Source organism: Oncorhynchus nerka, linkage group LG3, assembly GCF_034236695.1.
Source record: "Oncorhynchus nerka isolate Pitt River linkage group LG3, Oner_Uvic_2.0, whole genome shotgun sequence".
Classification (NCBI taxonomy): domain Eukaryota; kingdom Metazoa; phylum Chordata; class Actinopteri; order Salmoniformes; family Salmonidae; genus Oncorhynchus; species Oncorhynchus nerka.
Genome location: NC_088398.1, coordinates 50,571,404 through 50,596,968, shown reverse-complemented (window position 1 = coordinate 50,596,968; position 25,565 = coordinate 50,571,404). Strand labels below are relative to the sequence as shown.

The 25,565-nt window shown below is 42.5% G+C and overlaps 1 protein-coding gene and 1 pseudogene across 3 annotated transcripts in view; both read right to left on the bottom strand.

Annotated features, from left to right (window-relative positions):
* LOC115110187 (tyrosine-protein phosphatase non-receptor type 4-like) overlaps positions 1-22,145 on the bottom strand; it is a 127,678-nt gene extending 105,533 nt beyond the window's left edge. For all 3 annotated transcript variants that reach the window (XM_029635621.2, XM_029635639.2, XM_029635629.2), the window contains exon 1: positions 21,717-22,145. The gene's annotated coding sequence lies outside the window, so the exon portion shown is untranslated. The remainder of the gene's footprint in view (positions 1-21,716) is intronic.
* Positions 22,146-23,945: 1,800 nt separating this feature from the next.
* On the bottom strand, positions 23,946-24,940 carry LOC135563024 (transmembrane protein 177-like; annotated as a pseudogene).
* Positions 24,941-25,565: the final 625 nt, after the last annotated feature.

The following is a 25,565-nucleotide window of genomic DNA, read 5'->3' as shown; positions in this document are numbered from 1 at the left end:
CAACTTAAAGCATTAGGAAGGTCAGTATCCTCATGAGGTCTTATGACATGACTGACTGTGACCTCTGCCTGGGATCATGGCTCTACTTCACACACACCACAGGCTTGAGAAACACACACGGCTTGTCTATTTTTAACCAGCGCACTAGCAAAACAAGACTAAGAACGCATTCGCTAGTAATAGTTGGTAAACATGTACACTCATAAAACATTCATTATTCTACACCGACTTCACTAACTATCAAATGGGACAGCAAGATGCTAGTCCTGGGCCGAGTTCATCATTTTAACAGCATACTGCGGTAACTATTTAACTGCTATTCAACGGTCATTGTAATCGTGCACTGCAACTAAATCTGCTTAAATATTGTGGTACAGATAGGCCAAGGCTACAGTCTTACAGGTTCTTGGTCAATTAAAAATACAGTATGATTAATTTATTAAAACCACTACAAGTGCGGCATGATTAACAGATCAGTCATCCAGTGATGTGAGTCAAAGTGGAAACTGGTTACACATCATTCAGGAGGAGCAGTTCAAAACAGGAGACACTTAGTCTCTTTCCCATCGCACTAGACTCAGGACTTCCAGAAAGAGAAACAGAAACATACATTTGATTAAAGCAGCACATTCCCCTGATTTCTTTGGCGCTTACATTAGCAGGTTTAAATGTTAGGGGGTCGTGTTCTGATCACGCTGCGAATTTCCACCCACATCCACCTCGACCTTGCACATTCCTGCCTGGCAGCTGTCGCAGTGGGGAGGCCAGGTGCGCCATGGAGTAGACCCCCTGCTGCTCCTGCAACGCGTTGACGGTTAACACTGCAGCCAACTAGAGCCAAGGCAGCATGCCTCACGCCTGGCCTGATAGGCAGCTAACAGCCGGGTAGCTCACAGTCCGCTAGCTCCAGAGGAGAGGTGTGGCAGCAGGCAGGGGGAACAAGCCAGGGAGTTCCAGGGAAATCGATAGGCTGTAAGTGAATCAGCCTCTTCATTAGAGGAGCTGTAAAAGGCCCCAGGAGGTTCTCAGGCTTCTGGAGGTAGCTACTAGTTAAGTCTGGCCGATGCATTGCTTAGATTTGGACAAAAACATCCTCTGTGGGCTCCATGACTGCCAGGTTCTAAAATTGAGAGAATCCTGGGAGGTGTGGGTAGAGTGAATTACTGACACACACAACTGACCCTCTGTTCTTCAGGCTGTGTTTCTAAGAACACGGTCAAGGCATGTGTCAGTAAGTCCTAACTCACAACCAGACATTGAATTGTCTTGGAAAATGGTATTGACTTCAGTCAGCCAGGGGTCGCATTAATGCAGGATACTGCATTTTTCATGCAGAAAAGATAAACCGCAGACAAATATCTTGCTGCGTTTTGTAAACACATCTAAAAATGCTTCTTACTGTACAATTTGCTTGGTGTCAGTCAGGGTTCACTCCAAATCATGAATGTAAAAGGACTAATTTTGTGCTTCAGTTGCACTTCTCCAATCAGATGCAATAGCCCATCTTTGCTGGTCATTAGATCACCAGACAGCGCTCTGACTGGTGTAGGCTACTTTTTTCCAATACTTTCCTCCAGTGTAGTTTTTCCTCCGGTAGCAAGTTAAAATGCAAGATTAACTTCAAGCAAAACATTTGAAAGTTTGTAGCCAGCTACATTTCCTATGTAAAACACAGGTGAAATGGTCTGGCCGTCTGCATTTTGAAAATGTAGATTTCTGAAAGCTAATGCAACCCCTGAGTGTTAGAATACTATTGGGCTATTGGCATGTGGACAGGAGCTGACCAGCAACTGATGTCAGTCAATTGGGTGCATGTCGGTCAGTTGTGACATGCTTATTTCCTAGAATCACAGTAGGTGGTGGATCAGAAGTGGAGATGATCCTCGAGAAGGGAAATGCCAATATTATTCAAAGGAAACTGCCCACAATTTTGATTCTGCCTAATCCTTCTATCACATTCAGATTTGTGCCATTAGCTTTTAATTGAAGATTAACAATACTCTGCCCAGTCCTTTTGCTAATTATGCTCTGACCCATGGAGAGAGAAGAGGGGAAATTAAAAGGGGCGCATAAGTGGCAGGACAGTCAGGTTAATGGTTTCAGTGTGGAATCCCCTCTGCCTCAGAGGAAATGGAGAATCACAGAACAAACATTCTGAGAAACCACACAGGCCAACTTGAATCTTTTTCCATTATAAAAAGGGGCCTTTTTCTGCCTCGCAACATCTAAAACCGTCAACTGAGTGAACACGCAAACAAAACACACACACCAGTTGCTCATAGAAGGCATAAAAATTAATTGTCTTGTACGCACATGTTCACCTTGGAGATGGAGTGCCTTTAGCATGTTCTTATTGTAATTGTACTGTAGGCAACAACAATGCTTTCAGGGTGTCAGTGAGTGGGCTGTGAATATGATCTAATAGACCCAGCAGCACATTTTGCTGATGACTGCTGTGACCTTCTGATATAATGTAGGAATGGCAAGCTCCTGCTTGGCGGCCCTGCCACTGAGCTACTCCACCATTTACCCTCAAAATGATATAACAAAATCACTGATTAATCTGATCAATATTTGCTCACTTCAACCAACCACCTTTATATTTAAAAAATATTTTTAAATAAATAAAAACTGGTATAGGGGGGGGCCTGGCTATCCACTTCCTCCTCAAACAAATTGCAGCGGAAATACATCTTGCTTTCTAAATGATGATTAAAAACAAATGCTTCTTAGAATTTCTGCTCAGCTTCAGTCACAGTTCGCTCCAAATCACAAATGTAAAAATAAAATTGTAAAAAAAATATTTAAAAAAATTTCATCCATGTATACAGGTAAGAATCTAACAACAGTTTCAGATATTATAAGTTTAATTTTGTCAGAAAGTTGTTTCCATTGCAAGTTAAAGCTTGCTGTTAGATAGCCAGTTGGAGATTGATGGCTGGCTTGCTAGCTAACATTGAATCTATTTGCTTAACTTTAGCTAGCTATGACAATTGGTTTGTATTGCTAGTAACGTTACTATATGGATTGGGATTATATTTCATTTTTTAGCTAGCTAACGTTACGTCTAAACAAAAGACCAAATTAAAGCTTGCTGTTAGCTAGCTAACGTCAGTGGAGCTTAGATGGTAGGCTTGCTAGCTAACATTTAACTTACATGTATGAAGCGTGCGTAACGTTCGTGATGTTCACTCAGAATGCCATTTCGCATTGCTAGTTATAGCCTAACTAGCTAACATGGAACCTATTTGGTTAACTTTAGCTAGCTATGACAATCAGTTTGTATTGCTAGTTAAAGCTTGTTGTTAGCTAGCCAGTGGACATGAGACGGCTGGCTAGCTAACATTGTGTACGAACTGTGTAGTGATGTTCTCAGAATGCTATTTTGCATCTATTGTATAATAACGCTCAAATATATGTATCCAGAATTTGTCTTTCGGCATCAGTAGATCACGCCTGAATCAACTCCACCAGTCATACAAGGAGAATGGTCTAATCATGCCTCCCATCAAAAAGAGAGCTGGCCCAAGCAAGCACAGGTTACAACTGAAGCATGAGGACTTGCAGCGAGTGGTGATCATCAACAACCACGCAGAGGATAACTCAATAGTATTACCAGGACGCCTACCAGGACACAAACACTTTGGTGGAAAGCTGCTGCCATCCCATGTGACAAAAGCAGCAGTGTGGCGTCTCAACAAGGAATCGATGACAACACTTGGTATGTGGACTGGTATTGGGCCTGGCGGACCATGCATAAGCTCCACTAGTCTGTACCTTCACGATCACAGGCCACATCAAATTTGCCCACGACTGGAAATTCGGCTCCAGAGTGGGGGAGTGGTCTAAGGCACAGCATCTCAGTGCAAGAGGCATCGCTACAGTCCCTGGTTCGATTCCAGGCTGTATCACATCCGGCCGTGATTGAGAGTCCCATAGGGTGGCGAACAAATTTGGCCCAGCATCGTCTGGGTTTGGCGGGGATAGGCCGTCATTGTAAATAAGAATGTTCTTAACTGACTTGCCTGCTTGGAGTTTGCCAAAAGGCACCTAAAGGACTCTCAGACCATGAGAAACAAGATTGAACTCTTTGGCCTAAATGCCAGGCACCACATCTGGAGGAAAGCTGGCATCATACCTACGGTGAAGCATAGTGGTGGCAGCATCATGCTGTGGGGATGTTTTTCAGCAGCAGGGACTAGGAGACTAGTCAAGATCGAGGCAAAGATGAACGGAGCAAAGTACAAAAGAGAATCTTGATGAAAACCTGCTCCAGAGCGCTCAGGACATCAGACTTGGGCAAAGGTTCAACTTCCAACAGGACAACAACTAAGCGACACAGCCAAGACAAAGCTGGAGTGGCTTCGGGACAAGTCTCTGAATGTCCTTGATTGACCCAGCCAGAGCCCAGACTTGAACCTGATCGAACATCTCCGGAGATCTGAAAATAGGTGTGCAGTGACAATCCCCCTCCAACCTGAGAGCTTGAGAGGATCTGCAGAAAAGGGAATAACTTCCCAAACATGTGTGCCAAGCTTGTAGTGTCATCGCCAAGATGACACTACAATTGCTGCCAAAGGTGATTCAACAAAGTACTGAGTAAAGTGTATGAATACTTATGTAAATGTGACATTTCATTATTTATTTTGGAAAATAAATGTAAAAAAAATGTTTTTGCTTTGTCATTGTGGGGTATTGTGTGCAGATTGAGTTTTTTTTTAAATGCATTTTAGAATAAGGCTTTAACGTAACAAAATGTGGAAAGTCCAGGGGTCTGAATACTTTCTGAACACACTGGAACATTCTAGTGGTTGCAAGAATTTTGTATGATAATTTAAATTGAAAAACGACAGTTGAAGTCAGAAGTTGACATACACCTTAGCCAAATAGATTTAAGCTCAGTTTCACAATTCCTGAAATTTCATCCTCGTAAAAATTCCCCGTCTTAGGTCAGTTAGGATCCCCACTTTATGTTAAGAATGTGAAATGTCAGAATAAAAGTAGAAATAATTATATCTCAGCTATTATCTCTTTCACCACATTCCCAGTGGGTCAGAAGTTTACATACTCTCAATTAGCATTTCCTTTCAAATTGTTTAACTTGTGTCAAATGTTTTGGGTAGCCTTCCACAAGCTTCCCACAATAAGTTGGGTGAATTTTGGCCCATTCCTCCTGACAGAGCTGGTGTGACAGTCTGGTTTGTAGGCCTCCTTGCTCACACACGCTTTTTCAGTTCTTTCTATTGGGTTGAGGTCAGGGCTTTGTGATGGCCACTCCAATAGCTTGACTTTGTTGTCCTTAAGTCATTTTGCCACAACTTTGGAAGTATGCTTGGGGTCATTGTCCATTTGGAAGACCCATTTGCAACCAAGCTTTAACTTCCTGATGATGTCTTGAGATGTTCCTTCAATATATCCATCAGAGCAGAGGGCATTTCTCCAAAAAGCACGATCTTTGTCTTGTTTACGTGTTGCTGTGCATTTCGTTGCCAACCTTACTTTGCTACCTTACAACTTTACGGTTTTTACTTTTTAATTACCGTTTATAATTTTCCCTCACTCAACTTTTTTTCATTCAACTTTTTCACTCCGGACGCTTTATCTGGACATGGTTCGTCAGGACCTTCAACAGCCGAAGCTAAGTAGTAACATTAACATGATGCCTTCTAATTGCAGTCGCTGGACTCATAATATACAGGAGAACGATCGCCTTACGGCGAGGATAGCTGTGCTGCAAGCCCAGCTTCATACGCAATCATTAGGCAAGGGTAATTTCAGTTTAGAAAAGGATGAAACAGCATCTGTGCCACCAGTAAGTACAGATAGTAACGTTAGTATACATCCCCTTGCACGGTCCCCGCAGCCAGACAAATTTCTCATGGCTTCTGGAGGGAAATGCTGTAGGAATGCTCAACCGGTGTCGCTCATTCAGCCGACAGAAACTTTACCCCGGTTTTCCCCATTAAGCAGCAAATCGGAGTATGAGGCCGAGCCTTCTAGTCTCTACTCATCTCTTCAGTGGGTCATATGATTGAGTGTAGTCTGGCCCAGGAGTGTGAAGGTGAACGGAAAGGCTGTGGAGCAACGAACCGCCCTTGCTGTCTCTGCCTGGCCGGTCCCCCTCTTTCCACTGGGATTCTCTGCCTCTAACCCTATTACAGGGGCTGAGTCACTGACTTACTGGTGCTCTTTCATGCCATCCCTAAGAGGGGTGCGTCACTTGAGTGGGTTGAGTCACTGATGTGATCCCACTGTCTTGGTTGGCGCGCACCCCCCCCCCCCTTAGCCTTGAAATTTACACACAGGTACACCTCCAATTGACTCAAATTATGTAAATTAGCCTATCAGAAGCTTCTAAAGCCATGACATAATTTTCTGGAATTTTCCAAGCTGTTTAAAAGCAGTCAATTTAGTCTATGTATTCTTCTGACCCACTGGAATTGTAATGCAGTGAATAATAAATTAAATAATCTCTCAGCAAACAATTGTTGGAAAAATGACTTGTGTCATGCAAAGTAGATGTCCTAACCGACTTGCCAAAACTATAGTTTGTGAACAAGAAATTTGTGGAGTGGTTGAAAAACAAGTTAATGACTCCACCCTAAGTGTATGTAAACTTCCGATTTAAACTGTATTTATAATCTGGTGTTGTTTTGTGTATCAGTTCATAAACCATGTGCCATGGAATCGGTACATCAAAAATCTCAACTATTTTGTAATCTGTATGGTACAGAGGTCATTTTGAGTTTCATTTTAGTCCTTAAATGAAACACGTATACTTTTTCCCCCCACATTTTCTTTAGTCAATTTTGGTCGACAAAGATCCTTACTTTCTCCCCCTTCCACTTGCCGTGTCCATTTTTACAGTAATTCACAAAAATATATGGAAATGTCTGCTAGTTCTTTGTGACATATCTCCCCAGTCCCATTTAATTATATAATTTACAAAGATTATAGTTTTTTTTTTTATCCCCTCAAAAACTTTTTTAAAAATCAATTAGTATCTTGGAGTTAAACCCTAATATTTGCTGTAATATTGGTTTTGTGTTTTCTGGTAGATTAAACTGAAATTGCAACTAACTTTCTATGGCTTGTTTTAAAATAGTGATATGAGATTTAATGTTCAAATAAAGTGAGAGGTTATAAAATCGGAATAAAGGGTAAAAGGCCATTCCTGAACACGGAGGTGAGCCATTTTTACTAATCTGCTAAAGAACCAGTTTGGACTTAAGTACAGCTTTAGTATGATTGTAGCCTTTAGTTAGAGGTCTAATGCTTTAATATTTTATCATTTCTGCCCTCTGAATTCATACTCATTATATAAAAATGCCCATTTAATTCCAAACAAAATGGTATATGTTTTGCTCATATCATTAGGTGTAGTCAGAGCCATAAACCAATAGGTAAACTGGGATATGACTAAAGAGTTTATCAGGGAGATTTTTCCACAAATAGGTATTTTCCTTTCCATGGTAGCAAGATCTTATCTATTTAATTGTAGTGATAATCTCAGTAACGTAAAAGTAATGTTTTTTATGATCCGATATGTAATAGTACACTTATCATAATTTGGTTGTAATCCAGAGAGGTTAGAAACAAATTTCTAAATCCTCTAAGGTTATGGAGGGATCCAAATCGTGTATTTAAAAGAAAACATGAATCATCACCGTACAATGACATCTTTGTTTTTAAGCCCTAGATTTCTAGCACCTTGATATTGTTGGATGTGATTTTAATAGCTAACATTTCGAAGGTCATTATAGTTCCAATTAGGAACTTAGATTAAATGTGATGCCCGTCATCATTGGCCCTGGGCAAATGGGGTTCTGTGAATTCGATATCACTGAGTGCAGAGAGGTTAAGGAGACATTTTCTGGGTCTTTCTGCCATGAATGAAGTACATTAGTTGATTTTGGGACGCAAGGATGGTAAAATAGTCCAAGCAAGTTGTGGATTTAAGTTTGTCAAATACTAATGATACAGGTGTAAAACATTAGTGAAATGTTTAACTTGTGAGCTCTATTCCAATAACGCACAAGAGGAAGTAATATAGATAAGAAATAATCCATGAAATGTGGGGGGAAAAAACTAAACACTGAGAACGCAGATACTGTAAAACTTCAATTAATAGCCTGGACGTTTATTTGCTAAAATCACTTTACACAGACGCTTACTAGCGACCGGTTTCTATTTGAGCCAGGCGTCGATTCCCTTAACACACACAGCTTTTGCTCTTATGCATAGTTAATTGTTGAATTCCAGTATTCCCTTCCAACATTTTAATATATTTCTTCACTTCCAGCACTAAAGTGTTATCATTTACACAGTCACATTTCTTTTGTTTTAGTATGCCTCTATTTGATAGAATAAGTATTCTTCTCTGACTGTACATTTTGGGCAGTGCTTACTTTCGCCGCTATAAGGCGATTTCTGGGGTCTGACCTCCCAAAGATGTTGACTGTTTATGTGCTTGCAACTTAGCAGTTTTCAGCTGTTAGCTGCCAATGGCTAGCAGTTTCTTACTGGCAAAGAAAACAAATGATTGAGTATTAACGAGAACTTGATGGCAATTATTTAATGTATCAAATCAAACAGTAAAACAAGCAAACATTAATTTAGAACCAGCGGTTATTTGAAACAGGCGGTCATTTTCTGAAATGTGTACCGTTGCACGGCTATTAAAAAGGGACAGGCAGCTATTTGAGACTTGTTTAATTGAAGTTATATGGTATACAGGTCAGTGCAGTGCCGGTACTGTTATTAAAATGTGCAGGGGGATTGGAGTGATTGAAGAAGAGGGGTAAAAGTGGCTGGTAGCAGGATAAATACTACATGGTAATAATAATCATAAACAATATAGCAGCAACGAATGGTAATATAAATCAATGTGAGGTGCCAGTAGTGAGCATGGGTGCATTGGTGTAAGAATGTAAAGAGTGTCAGTGTAGGCATGTGTGGCTGAGTGGTGGAGACCTGAGGATGGGCATAGAGTTTGTGCAGGTAATCAGTGCAACTAGTCTGTGGGAGAGAGGCAGGGCAGAGGTTGTTAACTATTCAGTCTAAAAGCCTGGGGAACTAAGCTTTTTCGGAGCCTGTTGGTCCGCGACCCGATGCGCCGGTACGGCCTGCCAGATGGGAGTAGAGAGAACAGTCCATGGCTCAGGTGGCTGGAGTCTTGTTAGTTTTTCTGCCCTTTCTCAGACACAGCCTGGCATGAATGTTTAAGATGAATGGAAACTCTACCCCAGTGATGCTCTGGGCCTTTTGCGCCACCCTGTGTAGGGCCTTGCAGTCACTGGTGGAGCAGTTGCCATTACAGATGGTGATAGTACAAAAAACATTTCCACTGTATTTCAGCCCTGCCACAAAAGGACCAGCTGACATGTCAGTGATTCTCTCGTTAACACAGGTGTGAGTGTTGACGAGGACAAGGCTGGAGATCACTCTGTCATGCTGATTGAGTTCGAATAACAGACTGGAAGCTTCAAAAGGAGGGTGGTGCTTGTAATCATTGTTCTTCCTCTGTCAAGCATGGTGACCTGCAAGGAAACACGTGCTGTCATCATTGCTTTGCACAAAAAGGGCTTCACAGGCAAGGATATTGCAGCCAGTAAGATTGCACCTAAATCAACCATTTATCGAATCATCAAGAACTTCAAGGAGAGCGATTCAACGGTTGTGAAGAAGGCTTCAGAGCGCCCAAGAAAGTCCAGCAAGCGTCAGGACCGTCTCCTAAAGTTGATTCAGCTGCGGGATCGGGGCACCACCAGTACAGAGCTTGCTCATGAATGGCAGCAGGCAGGTGAGTGCATCTGCACACACAGTGAGGCAAAGACTTTTGGAAGATGGCCTTGTGTCAAGAATCCCCTTTCCGATTGTTTGGGGCGTCCGGAGAAGACAAGGTGAGCACTACCATCAGTCCTGTGTCATGCCAACAGTAAAGCATCCTGAGACCATTCATGTGTAGAGTTGCTTCTCAGCCAAGGGAGTGGGCTCACTCACAATTTTGCCTAAGAACACAGCCATGAATAAAGAATGGTACCAACATATCCTCCGAGAGCAACTTCTCCCAAGCATCCAGGAACAGTTTGGTGAAAAACAATGCATTTTCCAGCATAATGGAGCAACTTGCTATAAGGCAAAAGTGATTACTAAGTGGCTCGGGGAACAAAACATCAATATTTTGGGTCCATGGCCAGGAAACCCCCAGACCTTAATCCCATTGAGAACTTGAGGTCAAATTCTGACAAACTCTAAGCATTGATTAGATGGCGTAGCTACGCCAAGATGGCGTAGCAGTGCAGACGTGGTTTGTTGTCCTCTCGTTTACTTTTTGTATATATTCCAATTGATTTTTCAATTAAATATACCTTCCAGTAACCCGCCTCAAACTTTAGCCAAAACTTTCAATCAGAAGGTAGCCAGCTAATTAGCTAAGTTACTGGCTATTTAGTCATTGTTAGCCACTGCTAGCGGCCTTTACCCTCTGCTCAGGCACCGGACGTTTTTTTAGCCTGGATAATACCCGCCAGCCTCGGACTGTTTTTCTCCACTACAGATTCCTGCTGTAAACACTGGACAATTGATCATCACAGCTAGCTAGCTGCCACGGAGTGACCCAGCCCCGAAGCTAGCCCTGAGCCAGGCGCATCTCCCGGCTAGCAAGTGAAATTACCACAAATACAAAACCTCTTTCGCCATCCCTTCATCGACACGGCGCCCCGTCATACCACCACGACTGGTCCGCAGACGTAATTCCATCAGCTGTCCCTTCAACCGGACGACAGAGCAGATGCTTCTACCTTCCCCAGACTGCTAACTTTAAGCGCTGTGTCTCCCGTGTGCTGTCGTAGTAACGACTACCTAGCGCCTTCCCTGTTTCATCTATTGCTGTACACTGGACCCTGTAATCAATTGGCTACATAGCTGATGCCTGCTGGATAATGAAAAAAATCATACCCAACTACAACATTTTCCGTCAAGATAGAACTGCCAAAGGGGGAGGAGTTGCAATCTACTGCAGAGATAGCTTGCAAAGTTCTGTCATACTTTCCAGGTCTATGCACAAACAGTTCGAGCTTCTACCAGAAATAAGTCCCTCACTGTTGCCGCCTGTTATAGACCCCCTCAGCTCCCAGCTGTGCCCTGGACACCATAAGTGAATGAATTGTCCCCCAATTATCTTCAGAGTTTGTTCTGTTAGGTGACCTAAACTGGGATATGCTTAACACCCCAGCAGTCCTACAGTCTAAGCTAGATGCCCTCAATCACACATTAATTATCAAGGAACCTACCAGTTACAACCCTAAAATCAGTAAACATCCGCTATGGGTCCGCGGTCAAACGACCAGCCCTCATCACTGTCAAACGCTCCCTAAAACACTTCTGCGAGCAGGCCTTTCTAATCGACCTGGCACAGGTATCCTGGAAGGATATTGACCTCATCCCGTCAGTCAAGGATGCCTGGTCATTCTTTAAAAGTAATTTTCTCACCATTTTAAATAAGCATGCCCCTTTCAAAAATGTAGTAATAGATATTACCCTTGGTTCACTCCAGACCTGACTGCCCTTAACCAGCACAAAAACAACCTGTGGTGGACTGCAATAGCATCGAAGAGTCCCCGCGATATGCAACTGTTCAGGGAAGTCAGGAACAAATATACACAGGCAGTTTGAAAAGGCTAGCCTTGGCTTTCCTAACAGAAATTTGCATCATGTAGCTCTAACTCCAAAAGGTTTTGGGACACTAAAGTACATGGAAAACAAGAGCACCTCCTCCCAGCTGCCCACTGCACTGAGGCTAGGCGACACGGTCACTACCGATAAATCCACGATAATCAAAAATATCAATAAGCATTTCTCTACGGCTGGCCATGCTTTCCTGCTGGCTATCCCAACCCCAGCAAACAGCTCCATACCCCTCGCAGCTACTTGTCCAAGCCTCCCCAGCTTCTCCTTCACCCAAATCCAGAGAGCAGATGTTCTGAAAGAGCTGCAAAACCTGGACCCGTACAAATCAGCTGGGCTAGCCAATCTCAACCCTCTCTTTTGAAAATTATCGACCGCCATTGTTGCAACCCCTATTACCAGTCTGTTCAACCTCTTTCGTTTCATCCAAGATCCCTAAAGATTGAAAGCTGCCGCGGTCATGCCCCTCTTCAAAGGTGGTGACACTAGACTAGAGGTCGACCGATTATGATTTTTTTCGCCGCCGATACCGATTATTGGAGGACCCCAAAAAAAAGCAGATACCGATTAAAATCGGCCAGATTTTTTACATTTATTTGTAATAATGACAATTACAATACTGAATGAACGCTTATTTTAACTTAATATAATACATCAATAAAAATCTATTTAGCCTCATGTAGATACTGAAACATGTTCAATTTGGTTTAAATAATGCAAAAACAAAGTGTTGGAGAAGTAAAAGTGCAATATGTGCCATGTAAAACAGCTAACAGCTAAGTTCCTTGCTCAGAACATGAGAACATATGAAAGTTGGTTCCTTTTAACATGAGACTTCAATATTCCAAGCTAAAGGTTTTAGGTTGTAGTTATTATAGGACTATTTCCCTCTATACCATTTGTATTTAATTAACCTTTGACTATTGGATGTTCTAATAGGCACTATAGTATTGCCAGTGTTTTTTTATTTTACCTTTATTTAACTAGGCAAGTCAGTTAAGAACAAATTCTTATTTTCAATGACTGCCTAGGAACAGTGGGTTAACTGCCTGTTCAGGGGCAGAACGACAGATTTGTACCTTGTCAGCTCAGGGGTTTGAACTTGCAACCTTCCGGTTACTAGTCCAACGCTCTAACCACTAGGCTACCCTGCCGCCCCAGTGTAAAAGTATAGCTTCCATCCCTCTACTCGCCCCTACCTGGGCTCAAACCAGGAACACATCGACAACAGCCACACTCGAAGCAGCGTTACCCATCGCTCCACAAAAGCCAAGGCCCTTGCAGAGCAAGGGGAATAACTACTCCAAATCTCAGAGCAAGTGATGTTTGAAACGCTATTAGCGCCCACCCCGTTAATTAGCTAGCCATTTCACATTGGTTACACCAGCCATTAGGCTGATAGGCTTGGTGTTTATGATTAGGTACAGTCGTCCAACGATTGTGCTTTTCTCGCAAATGCGCTTTTGTTAAATCATCCCCCAGCGTTGCATCGATTATATGCAACGCAGGACACGCTAGATAAACTACTAATATCATCAACCATGTGTCGTTATAACTAGTGGTTATGATTGATTGTTTAACGCTAGCTAGTAACTTACCTTGGCTTCTACTGCATTCGCGTAACAGGCAGTCTCCTTGTGGAGTGCAACGAGAGGCAGGTGGTTATAGCATTGGATGAGTTAACTGTCAGGTTGCAAGATTGGATCCCCCGAGCTGACAAGGTGAAAATCTGTCGTTCTGCCCCTGAACAAGGCAGTTAACCCACCGTTCCTAGGCCATCATTTAAAATAAGAATGTGTTCTTAACTGACTTGCCAAGTTAAATAAAAGGTATAAATATATATATATTTTTTAAATCTGCCAAAATCGGTGCCCAAAAAAAACGATTTCCGATTGTTATGAAAACTTGAAATCGGCCCTAATTAAAATCGGCCATTCCGATTAACTTCTTGAGTGTAGGGGGCAAGATTTTCGTTTTTGGCTAAAAAACGTACCCATTTGAAACTGCCTATTTCTCAGGCCCAGAAACTAGAATATGCATATAATTGTCAGATCAGGATAGAAAACACTCTAAAAGTTTCCAAAACGGTCAAAATATTGTCTGTGAGTATAACAGAACTGATATTGCAGGCGAAAACCTGAGGAAAATCAAACCCGGAAGTGCTGTTTTTCCTGAAAGCTCTCTGTTCCATTGGATGCCTTGACTCCATTTAAAGGGATATCAACCAGATTCCTTTTTCTATGGCTTCCTCAAGATGTCAACGGTCTTTAGACAGTCTCAGGGTTTTATTTTGAAAAATGAGCGAGAAAGATCACATTGCGTCAGTGGATAGCTGGGTGTTAGCAGAGTTTTGCTTGCGCAACAGAGTGGGGTAGCCATTGTCTCTCCCTCTATTGAAAAAGCGACAGTCCCGGTTGATATATTATCGATTATATATTTTAAAAACAACCTCAGGATTGATTATAAAAAACGTTTGACATGTTTCTGTGGACATTACGGATACTATTTGGAATTTGTCTGCGATGTCGTGACCGCTCGAGCCTGTGGATTTCTGAACATAACGCACCAAACAAAACAAATGGAGGTATTTTGGATATAGAAATAATCTTTATGGAACAAAAGGAACATTTATTGTGTAACTGGGAGTTTCGTGAGTGTAAAGATCCAAAGATCAAAGGTGTGCGAGTAAATCTATAAGTCAGAAGACTTTCGTGACCAATCTACTTAGCTGCTAGAGTTTGTATTATTTTGTCTACTGAGAGAGATGTTCTTACATAAACACTTGTTATGCTTTCGCCGAAAAGCTGTATTGAAATCTGACATGCCAGGTGGATTAACAAGCTAAGCTGTGTTTTGCTATATTGCACTTGTAATTTCATGAAAATTAAATATTTTTAGTAATTTAATTTGAATTTGGCACCCTGCAATTCAGCAGGTATTGATGAAAATGATACCGCTAATGGGATGGGTGCATCAAGAAGTTAATCGGTCGACCTCTACTCTAGACCCAAACTGTTATAGACCTATATCCATCCTGCCTTGCCTTTCTAAAGTCCTTAAAAGCCAAGTTAATAAACAGATCACTGACCATTTTGAATCCCACCGTACCTCCTCCACTGTGCAATCCGGTTTCCGAGCTGGTCACGGGTGCACCTCAGCCAAACTCAAGGTACTAAATGACATAACCGCCATCGATTAGAGACAGTACTGTGCAGCAGTCTTCATCAACCTGGGCAAGGCTTTCGAGTCTGTCATTCACCTTATTCTTATCGGCAGACTCAACAGCCTTGGTTTCTCAAATGGCTGCATCGCCTGGTTCAGTGTGTCTAATCGGAGGGCAGGGTTCGGCAAACAGGGTTCAGTGTGTCTAATCGGAGGGCCTGTTTGTTGTCTGGACCTCTGGCAGTCTATGGGGGTACCAGTGGGTTCATTTCTCGGGCCAACTCTTTTCTCTGTATATATCAACGATGTCATTCTTGCTGCGGGTGATTGCCGGATCCACCTCTACGCACAAGACACCATTCTGTATACATCTGGCCCTTCTTCGGACACTGTGTTAACTAACCTCCAAACGAGCTTAAATGCCATAAAACACTCCTTTCGTGGCCTCCAACTGCTTTTAAACGCTAGCAAAACCAAAAACATGCTTTTCAACCGTTCGCTGCCCTCACCCATCTGCCCGACTAGCATCACTAGTCTAGACGGTTCTGACCTCGAATACATGGACAACTACAAATACCTAGGTGTCTGGCTAGACTGTAAACTCTCCTTCCAGACTCACATTAAGCATCTCCAATCCAAAAATCGGCTTCCTATTTCGCAACAAAGCCTACTTCACTCACACAGACAAACTTACCCTAGTAAAACTGACTATCCTACCGATCCTCAACTTTGGCGATGTCATCTACAAAATTGCTTCAAATACTCTACTAAGCAAATTGGATGCAGTCTATCACAGTGTCATCCGTTTTGTTACCAAATAGCCTTATACCACCCACCACTGCTACCCGTATACTCTAATCGGCTGGCCCTCGCTACATATTCGTCGTCAGACCCACTGGCTCCAGGTCATCTATAAGTCCATGCTAGGTAAAGCACCGCCTTATCTCAGCTCACTGGTCACGATAACAACACCCACCCGAAGCACGCGCTCCAGCAGGTATATCTCACTGGTCATCCCCAAAGCCAACACCTCCTTTGGCCAGCTTTCCTTGCAGTTCTCTGCTGCCAGTGACTGGAAAGAACTGCAAAAATCGCTGAAGTTGGAGATGTAAAATTGCCCTCACTAACTTTAAACATCAGCTATCTGAGCAGCTAACGATTGCTGCAGCTGTACATAGCCCATCTGTAAATAGCCCACACAATCTACCGACCTCATCCCCATATTGTTTTTATTTACTTTGCTGCTCTTTTGCACACCAGTATCACTACTTACACACTATCATCTACTCATCTATCACTCCAGTGTTAATCTGCTAAATGGTAATTACTTTGCTACTACGGCCTATTTATTGCCTTACCACCTCATGCCATTTGCACACACTGTATATAGACTTTTTCTATTGTGTTATTGACTGTACGCTTGTTTATTCCATGTGTAACTCTGTTGTTGTTTCTGTCGCACTGCTTTGCTTTATCTTGGCCAGGTTGCAGTTGTAAATGAGAACTTGTTCAACAAGCTTACCGAGTTACATACATTTTTTAAATTGTTTTATGCAAGAATGGGCTGCCGTCAGTCAGAATGTGGCCCAGAAGTTAATTGACAGCATGTCAGGGCGGCTTGCAGAGGTCTTGAAAAAGAAGGGTAAACGCTGCAAATATTGACTCTTTGCATCAACTTCATGTAAATGTCAATAAAAGCCTTTTACACTTATGAAATGCTTGTACTTATACTTCAGTATTCCATAGTAACATCTGACAAAAATATCTAAAGACACTGAAGCAGCAAACTTTGTGGAAATTAATATTTGTGTCATTCTCAACTTTTGGCCACGACTGTACATCTAACAATCTAAAGGGCCATGGGAGGGGGAAATCTCTTGTTCCTTCTTCACAACTACGCTGGTGTGAGAGGACCATGTTGTCCTCAGTGATGTGGACGCCGAGGAACTTAAAGTGATTGACCCTTTCCACTGCGGCCCCGTCCATATGGATGGGGTGTTCAGATGTGCAACCTTCCCCTATTTCCTGTAGTCCACGATCAGCTTCTTGGTCTTGCAAAGAGTCAGAAACTTTCTGGAAGATTTACGCAAATTTTCCAAGGGAAGTTAATCACAGAGTTAATCACAATGCAAAAAAACATGACATTTTAAATGGTATTAATATTCATTTGCATATATTTACGTTAATTCCCATGGAAAGATTCCACTGCTGAATATTCCCCATAATGTGCAACCCTAGTCTTGCTGCTGTTAAAGGAGAGATCGTTGTCCTGATACAACACTCTCATATCTCTGACCTCCATCCTGTCAGTGATCAGGCTAAACACCGTTGTGTCAAACTTGGAGTTGTGCATGGCCACACAGTCGTGGGTAAACAGGGAGTACAGGAGGGGGCGCAACGCTAGGGGGTCCCCGTGATTAGGGCCAGTGTGGTGGTGGGGTTTATGCCTACCCTCACCACCTGGGGTCGGCCCGCCAGGAAGTCTAGGATCCAGTTGCAAAGGTAAGTGTTCCGTCCCAGGGTACTGAGCTTGGAGGAGACTACGGTGTTGAACGCTGAGCTGTAGTCGATGAACATCCTCACTGGTATTATTTTCTAGGTGGGAGAAGGCCAGTGGGGGGTGCAATTGAGATTCCGCCTGTGGATCTGTTGGGGCGGTTTATAACTTGGAGTGGGTCCAGGGTGTCTGGGATGATAGTGTTGTGAGCCATGACAAGCCTTTCGAAGCACTTAATTTAACTTATACTGTGTAGTGCAAAATGTTTCATTTCAAAGCACATTCCAGTACAACCAGGAGCATGAATAAACAGCTCACTCACCCCCACAACTTTAAAAAGTTAGGCGAACAGCATAAAATCTAGGAGCACAATATTTTTTATTGATCGAGATCAGGGTGGGAAATTAACTTTTTGGTCCACCAGCCACTGTGGCAGGTAGATAAAAAAAATATCTACCAATAAAATTATTTTTTTGCCATAACTACATAAAAAATAAGAAGGATGAGCACGCATTGTACTGTTAATAAAACAAATGTATACCAGTAAGAGCTAAATGTGTTATTATAGATAGTTGGGTGAATTTTGGCCCATTCCTCCAGACAGAGCTGGTGTAACTGAGTCGGGTTTGCAAGCCTCCTTGCTCGCACATTTTTTTCAGTTCTGCCCACAAATTTTCTACGGGATTGAAGTCAGGGCTTCGTGATGGCCACTCCAATACCTTGACTTGTTGTCCTTAAGCCATTTTGCCACAATTTAGGAAGTATGCTTGGGGTCATTGTCCATTTGGAAGATCCATTTGCGACCAAGCTTGAACTTCCTGACTAACGTCTTGAGATGTTGCTTCAATATATCCACATATTGTGATTAATACAATTTGATTTTCTGTGTTTCGTAAACCCTGATCTAAAATACTTTGTTGTAATTTCTGCTCGACATCAGACTAATTTTGTGCTTCAGCTGCACTTCTAAACTCGGATGAGAATTCACGAACAGGTGATATGTAGCTACTTTTCTCTGTGTATCCAGCCTCTGGTAAAATGAAAGATTAACTTTAAGCAAAACATTAGGAAATGTATCTGGCTAAATTCTTTCAATTATAGGCCTAAACAATAGAAATATGATGGCAATGCATAATTTTTGCCAAAAAACCTTGCTTTTTCATTGAAAGAATTTACTTGAGTGGCTGCCCGCCAAAAAGCATTGCACTTTGTCGTCATCTGATGAAAATGAATGTATTTTCTGTGAAGGAAAACTATAAGTTGCACGTCCCTGATCACTATTCAAGAAAACATTTAAATAAACACTTTCAATATAAAACGTGGCACAAGTGGCACAGCAAATTAGAGCACATGTGATCAAAATGGTTGCACTTTAGAGCCCTACTCATTCCTCTGTGCACCATGTTGCCTTAGCTGATGAATACCACTCACTTAACTGGCAAGCCAGCAATAACCGAATTACGAAATTAAAAGATTAGCCAAAACACCTTTGGTTCAGAGTCGTGAGGCTGGGAGAGATAGGAGAGTAAACACAGCTGTGTTTAGACTTTTGGAATTTTGCTTAAATGGATGTGATATCCGCAAGGCTGGCCCACCGGCACTCTTATGGATTGCCACATGCTGTCTCTGCAAGGGGTGCTGACATGGTGCCCTAGACCTGCACATATAACACTGTTGGAACACCCAGTGTGTGTGTGGCTTTCAGTGCAGGGGTTTACTAACCAGAGAGAAACTGTAAAAGCTAAGACCTGTCTCCGGTTACTCCTAAGCTAAGAGCTGTCTGAGGTACTCCTGAGCCAAGTCAACACAGCCATCAATCTTGGAACTGCTGCCCTCTCAGAGTAGCCACATTTATTGACTGATTGACTCAATCTCCATAGACAAACATTGGCACTAGAATGGACTTACTGAAGAGCTCAGTGACTTTCAAAGTGGCACAGTCATAGGATGCCATCTTTCCAACAAGTCAGGTCGTCAAATGTCTGCCCTGCTAGAGCTGCCCCGGTCAACTGTAAGTGCCGTTATTGTGAAGTGGAAACGTCTAGGAGCAACAACGGCTCAGCCACGAAATGGTAGACCACACAAGCTCACATAACGGGACTGCCTAATGCTGAAGTGCATAAATATTGTCTCACTACAGAATACCTAACTGACTCTGGAAGCAACATCAGCACAAGAACTGTTCTTCGGGAGCTTCATGAAAAGGGTTTCCATTGCCGAGCAGCCCCACAGAATCCTAAGATCACCATGCCAAGAGTCGACTGGAGTGATGTAAACCTCCCCGCCATTGGACTCTGAAGCAGTGGAAACGCGTTCTCTGGAGTGATGAATCATGCTTAACCGTCTGGAAGTCCGATGTCCGAATCTGGGTTTGGCAGATGCCAGGAGAACGCTACCTGCCCCAATGCATAACGCCAACTGGAAGATTTGGTGGCGGAATAATGGTTTGATTTAAAGTTTGGGCTAGGCCCCTTAGTTCCAGTGAAGGGAAATCTTAACACTACAGCATACAATGACATTATCGATAATTCTGTGCTTTAAACCATTTAGGGAATTCCAGCCACTCCCTATATCAGCATGATAATGACCCAGTGCACAAAGCGAGGTCCATACAGAATTGGTTTGTTGAGATCAGTGTGGCAGAACTTGACTGGCCTGCACAGAGCCCTGACCTCAACCCCATCGAACACCTTTGGAATAAATTGGAACGCCGACTATGAGACACGCCTAATCACCCAACATCAGTGCCCGACCTCACTAACGCTACTGTGGCTGAAGGGAAGAAAGTCCGCACAGCAATGTTCCAACAACTAGTGGAAAGACTTCCCAGAAGAGTGGAGGCTGTTATTGCAGCAGGGGGGGACCAAGTCCATATTAATGCCCATGATTTTGGAATGAGATGTTCGACAGGCTTCACCAATGCTCATGTCAGTAGGTGCAGTCTATCCCAATTATTCCAGCACCTGAGCCCCCCTCTCCCAAAACCCCACCCACCCACACTCCACTTCAAAATCAGGGATGCCTGGCTCAGGTGCACAAGCCATTAAGCCAGGACTCTCTCCACAGGCCATTTCATCTTTACCAGCTGAGTCCCCTAAAACAGGTTTTATTCTAGTTTAGACAGGGGCCTCTCTCCTGGCAAAGACAGCCACAGTCTCTTAGGCATGAATCTGATTTCTAACAATCCTGACATGGCCCTCTCCAGTAGGATTAGGCTATGTGATGCAAAGTAGCTGTCTATGGGGGCCATATTAGGTAAATGAAATGAGGACATGTGAAAGTGCAGAGGTCCTCTTCTGTCTAACCAGAAGCTGGCCATTCAACATCCTAGTTGGTTTGATTGAATGAGATTTGGGGACCTGAGAAAGCCTACAATTTGGAGACGAGTGGTGATGTAGGCTCAGTGCAACTACACGCAAATTAAAAAACTGAATTGAGTTGATGTGGAATTCAAAGTGGAAGTATCCACCCAAAACAGTTTTGTTTACTGCCATGACACCAAAAAAGATGTGTAATTGAATTTGCTTTCCCGTAGTGAGTACGCAGGTTGAAATCAGTCCAGGTAGCTACTCTCGAACGATGGGTTTCCACCACCACAAATACGATGTCTGAGGATTACGTCATTGTTAAAACTGACCACATTGTCTAAATTCAGAAAACACAGATCAGTTATCGATTTACTCACTTGAAAACAACCTTGAGTAATATCACAGAGAAGGAAACCCTCGACTTAAAGTAATTCCTACTCTTGTTTCAAAATGACCAGCAAGTTACAAGACTGATGCAGCTGTCAGTACATGCATATTGTGGGCCATGGATACTGTAACTGGATACCACCTATGATACTTCATAGGCTATGTTTTAGGCTATTTCTGCAAGGGTTAACTTAACTGCGTAATTAAAATATAAATATTTAGCTAAATGCCTACCTACAACATCCACAATTGGATTACTAAATACGGTTATCATATTTCTCCTTCCATCATCTGTCAAGCTTCAGAGGCTTCCACACAGAAAAGTGTGGTTGAAATCTTGTGACTACCGTTACACTGAAATAGCAGTAGTGGATTCAGTGAACAGCTTATTTCCAGTAATAACTTAAAGGCATAGCCTACATTGTTTAATTGACCCGAGTATGGGACAGTAAATGTTTTTAACTAAGTAGTTACCAAAACAATGGTGTATTGGTTAGGTTTATGGAGAGCAAACGTCAGAGCAAACAGTTAGCTAGCTTGTTAGCAATTTAGCTAGCTAGGTTACCTAAAGTTAGCACAACCAGCTAGCAAACTAGTTAGCTACAGTAGCTACGCTAGCAAGCTGCATTACTTTTAAGTAAAAAGGTTGTTAGCTAGTTGGTAAATTATCTTACCGTCATAAACAGTTCCAGGGGCGTCCAGTTTTTAAGTAATATGGTTTTCTTATAGCGGGAAATGAGTTTAGGGTGAGGGACTGAAAATCCAAGTTCAGTTCACCGCTGCGAACTCCGACAAAACCTCATCTTTATCACCGAGCCTTCAGCTTCATACACATTCAACTGCGGGCCCTCCTGGCTCGAATCTCGGACTAGCTCGGCAACGAATAATCCACACGCAAGACACAGCAACCATTGGCTACAGCGAACCAGCAGTCATTTCAGACCGAGTGAATGATATTTACAATGCCTTTGATTTGTAAATGCGATGGTATGAGCGACATAAATGTTGGGGGGGATTGGATTATTCGGTCTCTGACTTCTCAGCGGACTGCAGAGTCCGTCGTCAAGGCTCGCTCGCTGCAGCAGAGGCAACAGCATAGCAACGTTATGGCGCAATCTTCGCAGCGCCATCAGTGCACGGGGGTGGAGTCACAGGATAGGGAGGCGTGGTAGCGTGGTTTTCATTTGTGAAGTCGCGGGTGAGCAATCCTGCAATCTATATTTGTCATGCCATAGTAATTGGTATTTTGCCGGTTTTATAGGTCTACAAAATGTAGGTTAGTGTGGAAACTGCATTTGGCATCACGTTTGTACGTGTGGGGCAGAATAGTCATTAGGCGAGGAGTCATTAGTCATTTCCTCAAGTAATTTTTGCCACTGGATATTACATTTCCATTGTTGTCAGAATTAGTCCACACTAGTTTATCATTGCCCTAAATTCAGGAAATACCTAGGTCCGTCAATGTGACTATAACAATACACCAGTGGAGATTAGGCCTAACAATGGGACTGTAGATTACAATTTACAAATGGGCGGTGGCGACATCATGTGGTTAAAAAGAGAATAGTCCGTCCCCCAACTGTGTCCATTAATGTAAAGGGACTGTAGTATCACAACTGGCCGTGACTGAAAGTCCCATAGGGCAGTGCACAATTGGCACAGTGTCATCCGGGTTAGGGTTTCCGGGGTAGGCCGTCATTGTAAATAAGAATTTGTCCTTACCTGACTTGCCTAGTTGGAAAATAAAGGTTCAATAAAAATCTGAAGTAATGGATCCTTATGGTATTGCTGACCTTGCTCATTCTTGATTAATTTAAGATTAGAGTTGACCAAATCTCTGGACATAGAAATATTATTTAAAGTGTCAGAGGGCTATTGCAAGAAACTACATACAAGAATTGTTCAGTTAATATCCATTATTTGTGTTTAGAATTTTTGGGGAGTTTGAAATTGTGATCCTTTGCTCAGGACAAGGGCATTTCCAGGCATAGAGCTGACATGGAAATTCATATTGAAAGTATTTAGAAAAGGGAAAATATAGTTTTTTGGAGTTATACGATTCCCCTAAATGTACATTTTAAGCTCAAATAATGCAACATAATCAATTTGATCAACTATAAAAATAAACATTAAAAAGTGTCCCTGTCAGACAAGGATTGTCCCACCTTTCAAGAACCTCAGCTAATTTCCTGCTATTCCACACATTTTGCCATGAGGCTAAGAAAGCTTGAGCTTTGGTGCTGCAGAAGTGTGTGTGTTACGCCTATTGTCACAAATTACCCCATGTTGTCTTCACCCAGGCTGAGGGTACTATTGGTGTTTACCCAGTACAGTAATTAGTTACAATTTATTATTTTCCGTTGCATAAAAAGATCAGGGGAGTTGTTTGTAATCACATACACAGAGCATTCTTATAACCCAGGAAAGCCTCTCTATCAAGACTATAAAGAAGCTGTCAATGCTATGACTAGTGTGTATTTTGTTCTGGCTCAAAGATTTTGCCAGGAATAATGTGTCATTGAAATACACCTTTATTTGATAATGACAGTCTCTAGGTTCAGTTTTTCTCAACATAAGCTGTCAAAGCGTTAATTACTTGTTTCTTTTTTTTGATACGTGTGCGATGTGATTAAAGTACTTTATTAAGTTGTCCATTTAATATGCAGACAACCTAAATGGCCACCAACTAAATGTGTAGACTCAGGAGATTCAATGCTGTATATTAAAATCATTCTCACCAAGCAACCAACTTTAAAAAGATGACTTTCTTTAAACCAAACAGATTCTTGATTCCCACACCTCGCCTTCTTTTTTCTTTGTTTTGGATAAAACAATCACAACACATTTCCATCTTACACAAGTCAGCTGTACATGTTTAACATTATAACAGACTTTGTTAAATGTGGCTTTTTATGAAAGCTTTTTATTGTACCTTGCCCTGATGTGTTTTACAACAGCACAAAAAGTCCAGGTGCACATATAGACCACCTGTCACATGTATAACATCCAAACCAATGTTCACATTCATTTTAGGCAAAGGTAAAATTGAGGTCACTGTTAAGAGGAAAGGAAGCATTCAAGTTTAGGGATGACTGCCATTATTCAGGTAATGTTACATGTGGTTGAAATTCACTTTTTCTTACTGTAATTGTGATTGCATAAATACTACCCGTTTAAAAACTAGTACAAACAGCAGTGGGCTTCTAGTCTCGTGTCAGACTTTACAAGTAACTCTAGAGGCCAAAGCTCACGTGATATTTGGTTCTTTGTGCAGAAATTAGTGGGCTTCCAATGTCCATTTTAGGTCTTCTCTTCCTTGAGTAGACCCACAATGACATCCCTCCTGGAGGTGTAGGGAGCATGCTTCTAATGCCACTATGTTAACTACGCCCCTGAAGACCACAAGCCCAGTGTGCAGCCTGAAGATCTGCTTCAGGGTCACCCTGTAGACCATCACCCCTGCCAAGCAGAATGGCCTGTACCATGGCAAACTTCTGAGCCTCTGGAGAGAACACCAGCGCGTCCTTGAGGGCAGTGCAAATGTCACTGTTCCACTCCACCTCCTTGCCGTTGATGAGAATGGTGCTGTTGGTAATGCCAGCCGGGTCATCTAGCGTGCTGTTAAAGTTGGCAGCGATGCCAATCTGGGCACCAGAGGGAAGCCAGGGCATGCCAGCCCGACCGGGTGGAAGCCAAATGAGGCAAAGGCACTGTAGCCGCCCGGGGAGCCCACATCAGATTCCTACAGGACCTGCTGGAAGACGCTCTCCAGTTTGTCAGAGATTCTGGCTGGTTCTCCTTTGTTCCAGGCCTGGTACAGCTTCCTGTAAGTACTCGGGTGCGGCGGGGAAACTTCTGTACCATCACAGCATACTTCAGAAACGGAGACGCCATGGCATCAGTTGGTTTGGTCGTTAGCTACAGACCTCAGAGGGATTGATCTAACTAGAAACAGAAAATCAAACGCAAGACGTTTGACCCGGCTGACTGGTGAATTAAAGTTGAAATAAGACCCAAAAAGTGTAGACCAACTCGTCTTATGAATACATCCTCTTTTTGATTCATGGCATTACACATGATGGTTTAAGGATTATATGTTCAGTATGAGGTCCGAGTCCCCATCCGGATCACCTCTGGACTTGCTATTATGAAATTGTCAATCATCTTGAGACAACAACACTGTGTGCATGGGTGGTAATATACTGTACCAGTTATGTCAGAAGAAATTGTTGCGCGATAATACTGCAATTGGCAAAAAGATGCACCATTTTGTATCACTGTTGGTCAAACCCAAAATGCAATCCAGGTGTGTAATTCGTCGATTAGCTAAATGGTTGGTTAGTTAGCTAGCTAGTATGGCTAGCACTCAATGAATGACGATAGTAATGGATGACTGCCAGACAGTCAAGTGAGGAATTTGTAACAGTACAACGCACTCTTTTATATGAACTCAAATACTGAATTAACAGATAATGTTACATTTTATAAAGCTTTCACAAGATAACTCACATGCCATATAGATA